The sequence below is a fragment of the Chiloscyllium plagiosum genome, unplaced genomic scaffold, assembly GCF_037043375.1.
Source record: "Chiloscyllium plagiosum isolate Xiang-an unplaced genomic scaffold, Cpla_swu_hap1 HiC_scaffold_44, whole genome shotgun sequence".
NCBI classification, from domain to species: Eukaryota; Metazoa; Chordata; class Chondrichthyes; order Orectolobiformes; family Hemiscylliidae; genus Chiloscyllium; species Chiloscyllium plagiosum.
Window position 1 is genome coordinate 18,046,467 of NW_028270182.1, and position 19,113 is coordinate 18,065,579.

At 48.7% G+C, this 19,113-nt stretch overlaps 1 protein-coding gene and 1 pseudogene across 1 annotated transcript in view; one reads left to right on the plus strand and one right to left on the minus strand.

The window, feature by feature from the left end:
- The window catches only part of LOC122544413 (uncharacterized), a 267,938-nt gene that overhangs the window by 161,676 nt on the left and 87,149 nt on the right, over positions 1-19,113 (minus strand). The window lies entirely within an intron of this gene.
- LOC148137343 (uncharacterized) lies at positions 7,485-12,376 on the plus strand (annotated as a pseudogene).

The following is a 19,113-nucleotide window of genomic DNA, read 5'->3' on the forward strand; positions in this document are numbered from 1 at the left end:
TGGGGGTTTTGTGTAATTAGGTGTGGCTAACACTGGGCCAGTGGTTAACACAGCTCTAAGGCTGTGACATGCCTTTGGACAGTTTACCATCCACTGACAGTTTCTGCAGCTTCTCAGTATGTCAGTCAGTGAAGTAATCACACTGGGAAAATCTGGCATAAACTTCCAACAAAACCCACTCAATCCCAGGAACCATAGTACAGAGGAACCTCATTATCCGAATGAGATGGGTGGGCACAATTTCGTTTGGATAATTGATTATTCGGTTAATTGATTCAACGCCTTTCCTCTGGGGCTTGGAGTTTCTGTTAAGCCCGCTCCTTGTTCAGGAGACGAGGCAGCAGCACACTGCGCGCAAGACCGCACCCCCAACCCGTCTGACCCCACCCACGGTCTACACCCACCACCACCCCCTAATCGCATCAAACACCCCACCGCCGGATCCCAAACCCCACCACCACACTGCCATCACAACCCATCCAACACTGACCCCCACCCATCCCCAACCCCACCCCCAACCCCGGCCTCACAACCCCATCCAACACCCCCACGCATTCCCAATACCGCCCCCACTCCCGCCCTCCCAAACCCATCCAACACCACCCCCACTTGTCCCCAACACCGCCCCCACCCCCGCCCTCCCAACCCCATCCAACACCCCCCACCCAGCCCCAACCCACCCCCACCCCAGCCCTCCCAACCCCATCCAACACTGGCCCCCACCCGTCCCCAACCCCGCCCCCAACCCACCCTCACAACCCCATCCAACACCGTCACCAACCACTCCGCAACCCTGCCCCCATCCCTGCCCTCCCAACCTCATCCAACACCACCCCCACCCGTCTCCAAAACCATCCCCACCCCCAACCTCCTAACCCCATCCAACACCAACCCCCCACCCGTCCCCAACCCCACCCCCACCCCCACCCCCACCCTCCCAACCACATCCAACACCAACCCACCACCCGTCCCCAATCCCACCCCCATCCCCGCATTCACAACCCCGTCCAACACCCCCACCCATCCCCAACCCTGCCCCCACACACGCCCTCCCAACCCCATCCAACACCACCCCCACCCGCCCCAACCCCGCCCCCACACCCCTGCCCACCCAACCCCATCCAACACCCCCCACCTGTCCCCAACCCCCCCCACCCCGCCCTCCCAAACCCATCCAACACCACCCCCACCCATCCCCAACCCTGCCCCCACATCCCTGCCCTCCCAACTCCATCCAAAACTGCCCGCCATCCGTTCTTAACCCTGTCCGCACCCCCGCACTCACAACCCCATCCAACATCGACCCCTACACGTACCCAACCCTGCCCCCACCCCACCCTCCCAACCCCATCCAACACCCCACCACCCGTCCCCAACCCCACCCCCACCTCAGCTCTCCCAACCCCATCCGACACCATTCCCCACCCATCTCGAACACCGCCCCCACACCCCTGCCCTCACAACCCCATCCAACACCGCCCCACCCATCCCCAACCCCACAACCCATCCAACACCGACCCACTCCCGTCCCCAACCCCATCGAACACCTCCCACCCGTCTCCAACCCACCCCCACCCCGCCCTCCCAACACCGACCCCACCACCGCCCTCCCAAACCCATCCAACACCACTGCCCACCCATCTCGAACACCGCCCCCACACCCTTGCCCGCAAAACCCCATCCAACACCGCCCCACCCATCCCCAACTCCACAACCCCATCCAACACCGACCCCCACCCGTCTCCAAACCCATCCCCGCCCCCACCCTCCTAACGCCATCCAACACCAACCCCCCACCTGTCCCCAACCCCATCCCCAACCCCACCCCATCCCCGCTCTCCCTATCACATCCAACGCCAACCCCCACCCGTCCCCAACCCCAACCCCACCCCCCCAACCACATCCAACACCAACCCACCACCCGTCCCCAACCCACCCCCGACCTCCCAACCCCATCCAACACCACCCCACACCCGCCCCCAACCCCACCCCCACACCCCTGCCCTCACAACCCCATACAACACCAACCCCACCCATCCCCAACCCCAGCCCCACCCTCACAACCCCATCCACACCGTCCCCACCCGTCCCCAACCCCGCCCTCACACTTCTGCCCTCACAACCCCATACAACACCAACCCCACCCATCCCCAACCCCACCCCCGCCCTCCCAACCCCATCCAAAACCACCCCCGCCCGTCCCCAACCCCGCTCTCACAACCATATCCAACACCGACACGACCCGTCCCCAACCCACCCCCACCCCCACTCCCACTCTCCCAACGCCATCCAACACCACCCCACACCCGTCCCCAACTCCGCCTCCACCCTCACAACCCCATCCAACACTGACCCCCACCCCTCCACAACCCCACCCCCACCCTCCCAACTCCATCCAACACAACCCCCACCTGTCTCCCACCTGTCCCCCACACCCCTGCCCTCCCAAGCCCATCCAATACCGACCCCCACGCGTCCTCAACCCCACCCCCACTCATGCCCTCCCAACCCCATCCAACACCGACCCCCACCCGTCCCCAACACCGACCCCACCCCCACCCTCCCAACCCCATCCAACATCCCCCCTCCCATCCCCAATCCCACCCCACTCCCATCCCCCCAACCCCATCCAACATCCCCCCACCCATCCCCAAACCTATCCCCACCCCCACTCCACAACAACACCCCAAACCCCATCCACCTCCACCCCCACACCGGCTTCACAACAACACCCCCAAACCCCGTCCACCCTCATCCCCACACCCACTCCACAACAACACCCCAACCCGATCCCACCCCCACCCCGTTCCACAACACCCCCAACCCCATCCCACCCCACCCCTACACCCGCTCCACAACCCCCCCAACTGCGTCCACCCCCACGCCCGCTCCACAACCCCACCCCGAACCCCGTTCACCCCCACCACAACACCCGCTCCACAATCCCACCCCCAACCCCGTCCACCGCCACCGCAACACCCGCTCCACAACCCCACCCCAACCCCATCCAACCCCACCCCCACACCAGCTCCTCAACCCCACCCCCAACCCTGTCCAACCCCACCCCCACATCTGCTCCACAACCCCACTCCAACCCCATCCAACCCCATCCCCACACCAGCTCCTCAACCCCACCCCCAACCCCGTCTAACCCCATCCCCACACCAGCTTCACTACCCCACCCCCAACCCGTCCAACCCCACCCCAACACAGCTCCACAACCCCACCCCCAACCTCGTCCAACCCCCTCACCTGCTCCACAACCCCACCCACAACTCCGTCCAACCCTACCCCCACACCCGCTCCACAACCCCATCCCAACCCCATCCAACCCCATCCCCACACCAGCTCCTCAACCCCACCCCCAACTGCGTCCACCCTCACCCCCACACCCACTCCACAAACCCACCCCCAACCCGTCCACCCCCACCCCAACACCGCTCCACAACCCCACCCCCAACCTCGTCCAACCCCCCCACCTGCTCCACAACCCCACCCCCAACTCCGACCAACACCACTCCCACACCTGCTCCACAAGCCCAACCCCAACCCCATCCAAACACACCCCCTCACCTGCTCCACAACCCCACTCCCAACCCCATCCCACCCCACCCCCACACCAGTTCCACAACCCCACCCCCTACCCCGTCCAATCCCACCCCACACCCACTCTACAACCCCACCCCCAACCCATCCAACCCCACCCCCACCCCATCTCCAGAACCCCACCCTCAACCCGTCCAACCCCACCCCCACAACCGCTTCAGAACCCCACCCCAAACCCCATCCAACCCCAACCCAACCCCGTCCAACCTTACCTCCACATCCGCTTCACAACCCCACCTCAACCCCATCCAACCCCACCCCCCATCCGCTCCACAACCCCACCCCCAACCCCCATCCAACCCCACCCCCACACCCACTTCACAACCCCACCCCATCCAACCCCACCCCCACACACACTCCGCAACCCCAACCCAATCCTGTCCAACCCCACACCCGCCCCACAACCCCACCCCATCCCCATCCACCCCCATACCCACTCCACAACCCCACCCCCAACCCCATCCAACCCCACCCTCCGTCTGTTCCCCATCTCCATCCAGCCCTGCACCTATCCGACTCCCACTTGCCTCCGAACCCATCCCCAAACCCCATTTAATCCTGCACCCTATCTCACCTCACCCCCCGGTCCAATCCTTCCCCCTGCCTGCCAGGTCATCCCCACACCCCGTCCACCCCACCCCCCAAACCTCGTCCCACACCGTCACCCCGTCTGCCATCAGGGATATTTTCTCTGTAATTCCTCTGTTCTGAACACTTCTCTCCATCGGATTCCTGTGTCTGGAATATTTGCTAAACGAGCCATGTACCTTACAGATGTTTGGTGTGTTTTTAGAGAGTGTGGAAATTTCTTGTGAAAGCCCGGTATTTCTTTCTCAGATGGCGAGATTGCTCTCTGTTCAGGTGACACTTGGCTCTCTCTCTGATTTTCAAATGTCTGCATCTTTTATACCCATCATTACATATTAATTTCTTCACAATCGGATTGGTTCGAGGTCATAAAAACCAACAGATTAGTATTTAACTGGTGCTTAGTCTCCAAGTGTCTTTTTAAATTAATTGGCTGAATTTAAACTGTTGTCAGGGTGAAAATGCTGCTTGGAGCCTGCTAACTGAATGTATTTTTGATACAATCTGTACATTCGAGCTCCTGCAGCTCCTTACCCACTGCTCGGGACCAGGCCAGAGCCCCTCCAAACACTTTAGGAAGGGAGCCCAGACCCAAACCTTCTTCTTATTTTAAATCCAGGTGTAAAGTGGATATTCCAGAAATGATGCAGCCTGTCAAACCTCTCAGCTGTCAGCAAAACAGAATTTATTTACATATTACAGTTGAAATGTGAGCAAAAGAAATCAGAATTTAGAATAACTTAAGTATTCGGAAACCCAACCGATTTGAAATTGCAACTTAACGAAGGAGCTGTTCCAATTCCCGCAACGTCTCAAAAACACACACCGTGGCAAATGGTCAATTCAAATACAGGTTCTTACAGGCAGGAGAGATTTCAGAGAGAAGAGTCAGGCAAGAAATGCCTCTTGAAGCAGCAACCCTTAATTCACAGTAACAGCTTCTCTGCTACTAGCAGTTTCTGACTGCCTGCTGAAAGTGAACCAAGCTAGAGATAAAAAAAGCCTGAACTGGGAGAACTGGCCACTCCCCTGCCATTGTTTAAATTAGCCACTCCTAGACAAATCTGCACCTCTGCCTTTACGTTCCTTCTTGCAAAAAGAAAGAGGACAATCTAACCTTGGTAAAGAGCCAACATTGTCACTTCTCCCCATTTTAATAAATGAACTATCAACGTACAAATATGGCTTCATGTTAAACCCCCTTAGTCTTACCCTGTTAGTACACTACTATACATATGCATTAATTATAACCATGCAAACATACAGTAGGGCACTGTCCTTCAGTCTGTTTACTCTTCCCACTAACGTCTCTGTTTCTCATCCAAGTCTTGGCAATGTATTGGCAAACATATTTTCTCCCCTGCCACATGCATAATTTTCAGATTGAATTCCTGCAAAAGGTAGCTCCATCTACTAACAGCCTGGAATTTTTGTACTTAAATTTCTACAAAACCTTTAATGGTTTATGATAAGTATGTATGATTGTCTCAGATTCATTACTGGCAATGTAAATGTTAAAATGTTATAACGCCAACACTAAGCTCAAGGTTTCCTTTTCAACTGTTGAATATTTCATGGACACTTCTGGTCCAGTATTTATTATCTATTCCCAGTTGCTCCTTCACAAAGCATGGTGCGCTGCCTTGTTGAACCGCTGCAGTCCATGTGGTGTAGGTAGACCCACAACGCTGTTAAGGAGGGTTCTGGGATTTGACCCAGTGACATTGAAGAAACGGCGATATATTTCCAAGTCAGGATGGTGAGTGGCTTTGAGGTGAATGTGCATGGGTCAGTGTTCTCATGTACCCTGTTGTCCTTGTCTTCCCCAAAGTAGAAGTTGTCAGTTTGGAAGGTTCTGTCAGAGGATGTTTGGTGACTTTTTACAGCGCATCTTGTGGATGGTGCACACTGCTAATACTGAGCAGCAGTGGTGAAGGGAGTTGATGTTTGTGGATGTGATGTCAATTAAGCAACTGCTTTGTCCTGGACGGCATCAAGCTTCTTGAGTGTTGTTAGAGCTGCACCCATCGAGGCAAGTGGGGAGTATTCTGTCACATTCTTGGCTTGTGCTTTGTAGGTGCTGGACAGGCTTTCGAGAGACAGGAGGTGATTTACCTGTAGGAGTATTCTAAGCCTCTAAGAGGTTTTTGTGAAGGTTGTATTTATGTGGCAAGTCCAGTTCAGCTTCTGGTCAATGCTAACCCCAAGCATGTTAACCGTGGGGGATTAGGTGATGGTAACATCAGTGAATAGGCAAGGAGCAGTCATTAGATTGTCTCTTATTGATGATGGTCATTGCCTGGCATTTCAGTGGCATCAGTGTTATTTGCCACTTCCTGATGAAGAGCTCTTGCCCGAAACATAGATTCTCTTGCTCCTCGAATGCTGCTGTGCTTTTCCGACTCTCGACTGTTATTTGCCACTTGTCAGCCCAAGCCTGAATATTGTCCACATCTCGCTGTGTTTGACTGTGGGCTGCTTCAGTACCTGAGGAGTTGCGAATGGTATTGTGCACTCATCGGTGAACATCCCCACTTCAGACATTGCAATGGAGGAAACATTGAGCAGCGAAAGATCCTTTTACCTTGGACACTAACCTGAGCACCTTCTGCAGAGATGCCGGGAAGCTGAGGTGACTGACCTCCAACAACTTCACCATTTCCTTTTGCACCAGGTATGATTGTAATCAGTGGAGAGTTTCCCTCCTGACTCCAGGTTGGCTGGGGCTCCTTGAAGCCACATTCTGTAAAGTGTGGCCTTGGTACTTAAGGCAGTCAGTCTCACCACATGTCTGATATTCACATAATCTTGATATTACAGTCTTTCAGTCTTACGCACCTCACAATTTACTTTTTAACTACATACTCTCTATCTCTCCTGTGTCTAAATGGACCTCCATGCAGAGTCACATCAGTGTGCACTATCCGACTGCAGTAACTCATCGAATCTGGACAATGAGCTCAGTTCTAAAAAAGTACTAACTCTTCCTCCAGATGCGGCTAGACCTGCTGAGTTTCTCCAGCCTTCTCTGTCTTTCCTGTAAGTAATGACTCCATTCTGTTGTTCCTTTTTTTTATCTGAGGATATGTGATTGGGATCAGACAGGGGTCTTTCACCATTCACCTTTGGTGTGTATGACGTCAAGTCAAAGACATTTCAAAATGGCTCCTTTTTAGTTGTTGCAATTTCGCAATTAATTTCCAAACTCAAAACGTCTCATTGCCCCTGGGAGGCCCACATCAGGTATAAATGTCTCACCCACTTCATGAGGAGTAATGAATCTTACTGAAATGCATGGTGTACCAGAAGGCCTGCTCTTTGCAATTTATTATCCCATCCTTGCAGCTATCGAGGTGCCAGGTACTGGACTGCAATTTGTTGTATGTTTTGAAAGCCTTTTTGATTTTAGCTGTTTCAAAACAAAATTGCTGCGATCACTCGTCTGTTTTGTGTAACATCTTCCCTTTCAATGTTCTAATGTCTTTCCTGGAAAATATTTGCTTTGAGTATATTAATGTATCTCTTTAACTGCAATTCTAACTTTCAACCACATCATTGCTTTGGCTATATATTGTCATTTCGTTATTTTAACTGAACGTTTTATTGACTCATGCATAATAATTTGCTGCCTTTAACAGCATTCCTATAAAATATCATGTAATATAGTATTTCTACCAGTTGAATCATATATCCCCTTTTAAAGTTTGCATTTTTTTAGCTTAAAGTTGACTTCAAATGTCCCCTTTGCCACTCTTGATCATGTGACTACAGATGTTATTCCAAGATTTGAGCCACTAGTTTGAGTGAATGATAGTCAGCACCAACAAGAGAATGTTGTGTATTTATGTCACCTGTAATGTAGTGAGACCATGCTGTCACTTTAAGAGGTTATTTTGCCCTTCTTTGTGAGAAGTGGTTGTAAGGCAGAGGTATAGACCTGCCTATTGAAGACAGTTTAAGTAAACAACTTGTGAAGCCTTGGAAACAGCCTGAATCAAAATGGCAGTCTCTGAAAGAGCAGGCTTTCTTGTATTTCTTAGGGTCTAAAAAGAGTTTGTAGCTTCAGTGACTGTCTCCTCTTCTCTCTGAACTTTCACTTCATGTTTCTTTCCTCCTGGACTGGAGTCTGTGTCTGAAACAGGGGATGTGTTTACAGGATGTCACTACATTGAAACAGTTAAATTAGTAATATATACTGCATCTATTATTCAGTTAAGTTTTCCAATGGTGTTAAGTTATTCAAAATTCCTCATTCTTTAGTTTGTATTTTCACTACAGTGTTTAAGTAGATTGTGTTTGGCTTAATATTGAATAATTTGATTAGTCAAATTGCATCTGGAACACAGCACCTCAAGTCAGCCTTTAAAAAAAAAAGCTCGGGTCTAGCCTAACTTCTATAAATATTTTGTTGGGGTCCAGTCTGTTCCAAAGCAGCAGTGAGTTTGGAAAGTTATCAGACACAAAACTGGCCACCATGATGGGAAACAAAAATGTTATTGTGTTTTCAAATAGTGTCTTAAAGGTACAGAGATTGTGGGGAGAAGGACTGTTCTTAAACAGCTCCCAGCAGTCGGTATCCAGCCAGCTGAACACACCCTGAACAGCAGTGATGGGGAAGACATGTAGAGGTGCACAAGGGCAACTCTCAGAGACAAATCTCAGATGAAATAAGTGCTGGCCCAGCCAGTGAAGATGGCTACATTCCATAATGAATAGAAGAGTATGGTAACATATATATTTCTCAAACAGTGTTGGTTTCGTAAAATAACATAAATTGTGTACCTGCAGGGAGTTTTGGGAAAGGGTCATCTCTGAAGTGTATAATATCCAGAAACCTAACCCAAAAAGGGTTTCATAAGAGCATTGTCGGCTCTCTATCACTGCGCCAGGAAGTTTGGGTTAGAGACCCTTCTGTGCCTGAGGTGTATTGTGAACTGATGGTTCAAAAATAATCGCACGTTCTATTCCTGCTGTGCAGTGAAGGACATCGATGAATTGTGGCCTCCGGGTGCGAATTGGTCTGCCACCTTTAGCAAAGGATTGTGTTATACAGTGCCCCAACCTCTGGTTCAGAATTTCAAGTCCCTGCTCCCCTGCAGGTATCTCATAATCTATTCCCAACAGGCGATTCAAAACATTTATGAAGGGTAACATGTTAACACTGGCATGGAGTAGAATTCGGAGGTATCCCTTGTAATGCTTCACTCTGAAATGTAAGCAAAAGTGCTGTGAATATTAGATTCTGGTGTGCAACTTCGTTTTCTAGATCGCAGTAGTGTAACCATAGAAACATAGAACCATAGAAGAGGTCCATTTAGTCAACACCAACAAAAATTACTCTAAATCTACACTTGTCTCTCTTTCAAGCCCATAACCTTGAATGTTATTTCATCTCAAGTGCTCATCCACATTCTTTGTTTGAATGGTGTCAGGTTTTCCATCCCAACTACACTCCCAGGCAGTACATTCCAGACCTCACCACTCTCTGGGTAAAAGAGAATTGTCCTCAGAACCTCTCTAAACCTCCTGCCTTTTGGGACAAGTTTACATGGTGGATTAGCTTTGAAAGGTGTGTTTAACAATTGTATTGATTATTGATTCACTGCAATCAAGAGGTAGCTGTATCTCAACATTGTGACCACTATTTCTCATTCTATGTAATATTATGTGCCTCATGTGAAGTAACAATATTCAGGGAATTAAAATTTCTCAGCTGAACAACAGACTACCGGGAAATGATAAAAACCAAAAGGACAGTGAAAGCTGTAACTCCGAAACAGAAACAGAAATTGCGGGAAAAGCTCCACAGGTCTGACAGCACCTGCGATGAGAAATTAAAGTTAATGTTAATAGACCTGTTAAAACAGTAAATTAATGTTATTTTGTGACAAATTGTGAAAAAAAAAGTTTCCATGTGGTGAAATGTAATGTGTCCGGTCACATTCTTCATAAGACATTTTCACAAAATGCTGGGTTTCCACTCTCAATCTCTAACTCTATTTGTGGGTCAGTGTCAGCTTGATCTTCAAAATGACCTGTGACTGATAGTTGCTCAGTAAACATTGCTGAGGTCATACTGAGGCAATAGTCTGAATTGTTCCGACTCTCAATTTTTTGAAAAAGAGCGATAGTTAAGTGACATCTTTCCTATATGTGGTTAAGGGTTGAAATTCAATTTGCATGATTGACTAGGAAAATATCCTGATTCTCCTGTGCAGCCCCAAGGGAACTGCTGCTATCATTCATGACATGGAGGTGAGGAATTGGAGTAAGTTCATCATCCTTCTCTCCTGTATCTTGGGCATTCATATATGTCTTTATATTAATAAACTAAAGTTGCCATTGTCTGACTAGACCATTGGGTTGCTCCCTCATTACAGAGAAATGATTGGTGGTGGATTAACCTGGAGGTCTCCATGCCTCATGGAAGGGGAGAGGTTGATAAGGAGAGCCCTTCATGGTAACCTCACCCAGTGCAGCAATTGCCATTAAATGGCATTGCAGCCCAGTTACCCAACCAACTGAGCTAACCAACCCCTATCTGAGGAGAAAGTGAGGTCTGCAGATGCTGGAGATCAGAGATGGAAATGTGTTGCTGGAAAAGCGCAGCAGGTCAGGCAGCATCTAGGGAACAGGAGAATCGACGTTTTGGGCATTAGCCCTTCTTCAGGAAGGGCTTCCAACCCCTATCTGAACAAAACCTCATAACCTGTGTATTCATGTATGTAACTGAACCTCACAGCTGGGAATCAGGTGGACTGCTGAAAATTGCCCCTTAGTTTTCACCAATATTACCAATGCAAATTCAGAAAGCCATAATCGGACCCATATTGTGTTATAAACTTTTCTTCAACAGACTGAATAATGTGGACAAGCAGATTGCCATTTAATGGGTGAGAGTGAATGTGCCATAATTGATTTTCAATTCTGGTTATGACATTTTAGCTTCTAATTTAATGTTCTCTTAATGATGTTATTTTCTTACCAAAATTCTGCAATGCCTTTACTTTCTTAATCATAATCTTCACATTTAATATGAATAATATTATTTTACATTTTTATATCTATACACTATCCATTGCTTGTTTGGTTGATTCCTTTAAACAACAAATGCAATAGGGAATTGATTTCATTGTCAAGTACCAGATTTGAAAAGATCATTCAAATGTCTGAAAATGAAACTTTATTTGGGGAGTCAAATCTTATGGTTCTGCTCACACTGTCTTTCTCACTATTCCATTTTCTTAATCCTCTGGATTGTGCCTCTTTTTCATATTGCAGCTAACTTGGCAGTGATTGTGATTCTATCCAGAGGAAGATGCGGTCTCACCAGATGCATCACTTTCTACCTCGTATCCATGGCACTGACAGACCTGCTGGTCATTATTACAGCTGTAATATTGAACCGTATTGTTGGCATTTACTTTCCGTTCAGTGTCCTGTATGTCACCCCTGTTTGTAGTGTCAATTTTGTGCTAATGTCTGGAAGCAAGGATTGTTTTGTCTGGGAAACTGCTGTATTCATTATTGATAGGTTTGTAGCCATTTCTTGCCCAAAATTGAAGACAAGATATTGCACAGAGAAAGTAGCAGCTGTGGTTATAGGGACCATTTGTGGCATGAGCTGTATCAAAAGTACATTCTGGTATTTCATAAATCAACCAGTATATACAATTGGTAATGTACCATGGTATTTCAAACTTAAGTCTATATTTTATATCTCATCTGCATGGGCTGCAAATGATTGGATTGATTGCATTTCAGCCCCTTGTCTCCCATTCATTTAGAGCTTACTGCTCAATGCTGTGACTGTCAGACAAATTCTAAAGAGCATTCAAACTCGGAAAAGACTCCAAGTCGGCAAACAGACAGAAAATCAGAATGACACGGAGATGAGGAACCAGAGAAAGTCCATCATCCTGATCTTCGTGGTTTCCTCCTGTTATAGTTGCTGTATGTGTTAACATTTCTCTATGTCTGAATTGCGAATGCGAGTTATTTCTCGAGTTTCAATTACATAGAGTCCAATTTCAATCTGGAAGAAAGTGAGTACGTATTTCAGATCTTAAGTTCCTGTGTAAACCCATTTATTTATGCAGGGACCCAGAGTAAGTTCAGAAATGAATTAAGGAGCGTCATTAAATTTTCCATCAATTTCATTGTGAAGATGTTCAAGTTTTGACATATAATAAATATTTCATGAACTAAGACTTATTCCTGTAACCTTCCAGCTGGCACTATAAATAGATTCTGTCAGACACTTTACTGTGAGCATGGAGTCACATTCACGCCAAACCAGATAACGCCGACAGGTTTCCATCTGGAAGAGGGGTCCAGGAGCAAAAGCAAAACACTGTGGATGCTGGAGATTTGAAATAAAAAATGGAGAAATGTAACAGGTCTGGGAACATGTGTGAAGAGAGAGAGAAACAGAGTTAATGTTTCGACTCTGGTATATGTCTTCTTCAGAACCAAATTGCTTCAGTATTTACTGAGATTGTCCCTGATCACTTCAGTGAGCTGCCGCATTCCTACACAGATGTTTCTTTGTCCTTTATTCATTCAGGGGATGGGAAGTCACTGGTTGGGCCAGCATTTATTGGAAATGCGATAGGTGGAAGGAGGTCAAGGTGAGGGTGATAGGCCGGAGTGGGGTGGGGGCGAAGAGGTCAGGAAGAAGATTGCAGGTTAGGAAGGCGGTGCTGAGTTCGAGGGATTTGACTGAGACAAGATGGGGGGAGGGGAAACGAGGAAACTGGAGAAATCTGAGTTCATCCCTTGTGGTTGGAGGGTTCCCAGGCGGAAGATGAGGCGCTCTTCCTCCAACCATCATGTTGCTATGGTCTGGTGATGGAGGAGTCCAAGGACCTGCATGTCCTTGGTGGAGTGGGAGGGGGAGTTGAAGTGTTGAGCCACGGAGTGGTTGGGTTCGTTTGTCCGGGTGTCCCAGAGGTGTCCTCTGAAACATTCCGCAAGTAGGCGGCCTGTCTCCCCAATATAGAGGAGGCCACATCGGGTGCAGCGGATGCAATAGATGATGTGTGTGGAGGTGCAGGTGAATTTGTGGCGGATATGGAAGTGTCCCTTGGGGCCTTGGAGGGAAGTAAGGTGGGAGGTGTGAGCGCAAGTTTTGCATTTCTTCCGGTTGCAGGGGAAGGTGCCGGGAGTGGAGCTTGGGTTGGTGGGGGGTGTAGACCTGATGAGGGAGTCACGGAGGGAGTGGTATTTTCGGAACGCTGATAGGGGAGGGGAGGGAAATATATCCCTGGTGGTGGAGTCCGTTTGGAGGTGGCGGAAATGACGGCGGATGATACGCTGTACATGGAGGTTGGTGGGGTGGTAGGTGAGGACCAGTGGGGTTCTGTCCTGGTGGCGGTTGGAGGGGCAGGGCTCAAGAGCGGAGGAGCGGGAAGTGGAAGAGATGCGGTGGAGGGCATCGTCGACCACGTTTGGGGGGAAATTTTGGTCCTTGAAGAAGGAGGCCATCTGTGTTGTACGGATTTGGAACTGGTCCTCCTGGGAGCAGATGCGGCGGAGACAAAGGAATTGGGAATATGGGATGGCGTTTTTACAGGGGGCAGGGTGGGAGGAGGTGTAGTCTAGGTAGCTGTGGGAGTCGGTCGGTTTATAGTGAATGTCCGTGTTGATTCGGTCACCTGAGATAGAAATGGAAAGGTCTAGGAAGGGGAGGGAGGAGACTGAGACAGTCCAGGTGAATTTGAGGTCGGGGTGGAAGGTGTTGGTAAAGTGGATGAATTGTTCAACCTCCTCATGGGAGCACGAGGCAGCACCAATACAGTCATTGATGTAGCGGAGGAAAAGGTGGGGGGTGGTGCCAGTGTAGCTGCGGAAGATGGACTGTTCCACATATCCTACAAAGAGGCAGGCATAGCTGGGGCCCATGCGGGTGCCCATGGCTACTCCTTTGGTTTGGAGAAAGTGGAGGATTGGAAAGAGAAGTTGTTCAGGGTGAGGACCAGTTCAGTCAGTCGAAGGAGGGAGTCAGTGGAAGGGTACTGGTTGGTACGGTGGGAAAGGAAGAAGCGGAGGGCTTTGAGTCCTTTGTGATGGGGGATGGAGGTGTACAGGGACTGGATGTCCATGGTGAAGATAAGGCGTTGGGGACCGGGGAAGCGAAAATCATGGAGGAGGTGGAGGGCGTGTGTGGTGTCCCGAACGTAGGTGGGGAGTTCTTGGACTAAGGGAGACAGGACCGTGTCGAGGTATGCAGAGATGAGTTTGGTGGGGCAGGATAAGGCTGAGACAATGGGTTGGCCGGGGCAGTCAGGTTTGTGGATTTTGAGCAGGAGGTAGAAACGGGCGGTGCTGGGTTGTGGGACTATGAGGTTGGAGGTGGTGAATGGGAGATCCCCTGAGGTGATGAGGTTAAGAATGGTCTGGGAGATGATGGTTTGGTGGTGAGAGGTGGGGTCATGGTAAAGGGGACAATAGGAGGAGGTGTCCGCGAGCTGGCGTTTAGCCTCAGCGGTGTAAAGGTGGGTGCGCCAAACTACTACCATGCCTCCCTTGTCTGCTGGTTTGATAGTGAGGTTGGGGTTGGAACGGAGGGAGTGGAGGGCTGCATGTTCCGAGGGTGAGAGGTTGGAGTGGGTGAGAGGGGTGGAGAGGTTGAGGCAGTTAATGTCGCGGCAGCAGTTGGCTATGAAGAGATCGAGTGCGGGTAAGAGGCCAGCACAGGGTGTCCAGGTGGATGGGGCGTGTTGGAGGCCGGAGAAGGGGTCGTCAGAGGGTGGGCGAGAATGTTGGTTGAAGAAGTAGGCATGTAGGTGAAGGCGGCGGAAGAATTGTTCGATGTCACGCCACGTGTTGAACTCGTTGATCCGAGAGCATAGGGGAATGAAGGTGAGGCCTCTGCTGAGGAATGATCTTTCATCCTCAGAGAGGGGTAGTTCTGGAGGGAAGGGGAAAACATGGCAGGGCTGGGAACTAGGACCTGGTGTGAGGCTGGAGCTGGGAGTGGGGGCTGGGTTGGGCGTGGGGACGGGGACGGAGATCGGGGTGGGGGCGGAGTTGGGCGTGGTGACGGAGATCGGCGTGGGGGCGGGGTTAGGCATGGTGTATAATGATATACACAGGGATCTGAGTGTGCAAGGATATGCAGAGAGATCTGGGTGTACAATGATATGCAGAGGGATCTGGGTGTCCAATGATTTTACAGAGGGATCTGGGTGTACAATGATATGCAGAGACATCTGGGTGTACAATGATGTACAGAGGGATCTGGGTGTGCAATGATATGCAGAGGGATCTGGGTATGCAATGATATATAGAGGGATCTGAGTGTACAATGATATACAGAGGGATCTGGGTGTGCAATGATATGCTGAGGAATCTGGGTGTAAAACGATATACAGAGGGATCTAGGTGTACAATGATATATAGAGAGATTGGAATGTACACTGATATACAGAGGGATGTGGGTGTGTCATGATATACAGAGGGATCTGGGTGCACAATGATATACAAAGGGATCTGGGTGTACAACGATATTGAGAGGGATCTGGGTGTACAATGAATTACAGGGGGATCTGGATGTTGAACGAATTTCAGAGGGATCTGGGTGTACAAGTTGGGATCTGGGTTGCAATGATATACAGGGGGACCTGGGTGTACAGTGATATGCAGAGAGATCCGGGTGTACAACAATATTGAGAGGGATCTGCGTGTGCAATGAAATACAGAGGGATCTGGGTGTGCAATGATATATACTGGGAACTGGGTTGCAATGATATATACAGGAATCTGGGAGCATAATATTGTACAAAGGGATCTGGGTTTACAATGATATACAGAAGGAACTGGGTGAACAATGATATACAGAGGGATCTGATTGTGAAATGATTTACACAGCGATCTGGGTGTACAATCATATGCAGAGGGATCTGGGTGTGTAATGATATACAGAGGGATCTGGATGTGAAATGATTTACACAGCGATCTGGGTGTACAATCATATGCAGAGGGATCTGGGTGTGCAACGAAATACAGAGGGATCTGGGTGGACAATAATATGCAGAGCAATCTGGTTGTACAGTGACATACTGCGGGATCTGGTTGTGCAATGATATACAGAGGGATCTGCGTGTACAATGATATGCAGAGGGATCTGGGTATGCAACCATATACAGAGGGATCTGGGTGTGCAATGATATACAGAGGGATATGGGTGTACAATGATATACAGAGGGATCTGGGTGTGCAAAGACATACAGAGGGATCTGGGAGTGCAATGATATACAGGAGTACCTCGGTGTACAACGATATGCAGAGGGATCTGGGTGTACAACGATATGCTGAGGGATCTGGGTATACAATGTTTTCAAGAGGGATTTGGATGTGCAATCATATACAGAGGGATCAGGGTGTACAATGAGATACAGAGGGATTTGGGTGTGCAATCATATACAGAGGGATCTGGGTGTGCAATGATATACCGAGTGATATGTGTGTACAATGATATAGAGAGGGAGCAGGTTGCATAATGATATACAGAGTGATAGCAATGTACAATGATATATAGAGGGATCTGGGTGTGCAATGATATACAGAGGGATCTGGGTGTGCAATGATATACAGAGGGATCTGGGTGTGCAATGATATACCGAGTGATCTGTGTGTACAATGATATAGAGAGGGAGCAGGTTGCATAATGATATACAGAGTGATAGCAATGTACAATGATATATAGAGGGATCTGGGTGTGCAATGATATACAGAGGGATCTGGGTGTGCAATGATATACAGAGGTATCTGGGTGTACAATGATATGCAGAGGGATATTGGTGAGCAATGATATACAGAGGGATCTGGATGTGCAATGATATACAGAGGGATCTGAGTGTACAGTGCTATGCAGAGGGATATGATTGAGCAGTGATATACAGAGGGATATGGGTGTACAATGATATACAGAGGGTTCCGGGTGGACAACGATATTCAGAGGGATCTGGGTGTACAATGTTATACAGAGGGTTCTGGGTGTACAATGATATACAGAGGAATCTGGGTATGCAATGATATACAGACGGACCTGAGAGTACAATGAAATACTGCGGGAACTGGATGTACAATGATATACAGAGCGATCTGGGTGTGCAATCATATACAGAGGTATCTGCGTGTACAATGATATACAGACGGATTTGTGTGTGGAAAAATATACAGAGGGATTTGGGTGTGCAAGAATATACAGGGGGATCTGGGTGTAAAACGATATACAGAGGGTTCTGGGAATACAATGATATTCAGGGGGATCTGGGCGTGCAATAACATACAGAGGGATCTGGGTGCTCAATGATATACAGGGGGACCTGCGTGTAAAATGATAATCAGAGAGATCTGGATGTGCAATCATACACTGAGGGATCTGGGTGTGCAATGATATACAGAGGGATCAGGGTGTGCAATGATATACAAGCGGGATCTGGGTGTACAATGATATACAGCGGGATCTGGGTGTGCAATGATATACAGAGGGATCTGGGTGTGCAATGATATACAGGAGGACCTGGGTGTACAATAATATACAGAGGGATCTGGGTGTACAATGATATACAGAGGGATCTGGGTGTGCAATGATATACAGTGGGAAGTGGCTGTGAAATGATATACAGAGCGATCTGGGTGTGCAATGATATACAGGGGGATCTGTGTGTGCAATGATGTACAGAGGGATCTGTGTTTACAATGATATACAGTTGGGTGTACAATAATGTACAGAGGGATCTGGGTGTGCAATGATATACAGATGGATCTGGGTGTGCAATGATATACACTGGGAAGTGACTGTGAAATGATATACAGAGCGATCTGGGTGTGCAATGATATACAGGGGGATCTGGGTGTGCAATGATATACAGAGGGATTTGGGTGTGCAATCATATACAGAGGGAACTGGTTGTGCAATGATTTACAGACAGATCAGGGTGTGCAATGATATACAGTGGGAAGTGGCTGTGAAATGATATACAGAGCGATCTGGGCGTGCAATGATATACAGGGGGATCTGGGTGTGCAATGACATACAGAGTGATCTGGGTGTGCAATGACATACAGCGGGATCTGGGTGTACAATGATATACAGAGGGATCTGGGTGTACAATGATATACAGAGGTATCTGGGCGTGCAATGATATACAGGGGGATTTTGGTGTACATTGATATACAGAGGGATCTGATTGTTCAATGATATACAGAGGGATCTGGGTGTGCAATGATATACAGGGGATCTGGGTGTGCAATGATATACAGAGGGATCAGGGTGTACAATGATATACAGAGGGATCAGGGTGTGCAATGATATACAGAGGGATCTGGGTGTACAATGATATACAGAGGGATCAGGGTGTGCAATGATATACAAGCGGGATCTGGGTGTACAATGATATACAGCGGGATCTGGGTGTAAAACGATATACAGAGGGTTCTGGGAATACAATGATATACAGGGGGATCTGGGCGTGCAATAACATACAGAGGGATCTGGGTGCACAATGATATACAGGGGGTCCTGCATGTAAAATGATAATCAGAGAGATCTGGATGTGCAATTTTACAGTGAGGGATCTGGGTGTGCAATGATATACAGAGGGATCAGGGTGTACAATGACATACAGAGGGATCTGGGTGTGCAATGATATACAGCGGGATCTGGGTGTACAATGATATACAGCGGGATCTGGGTGTACAATGATATACAGAGGTATCTGGGCGTGCAATGATATACAGGGGGATCTGTGTGTGCAATGATATACAAGGGGACCTGGGTGTACAATGATAGACAGAGGGATTTGGGTGTGCAATCATATACAGAGAGAACTGGTTGTGCAATGATTTACAGACGGATCTGGGTGTGCAATGATATACAGAGGGATCAGGGTGTGCAATGATATACAGGAG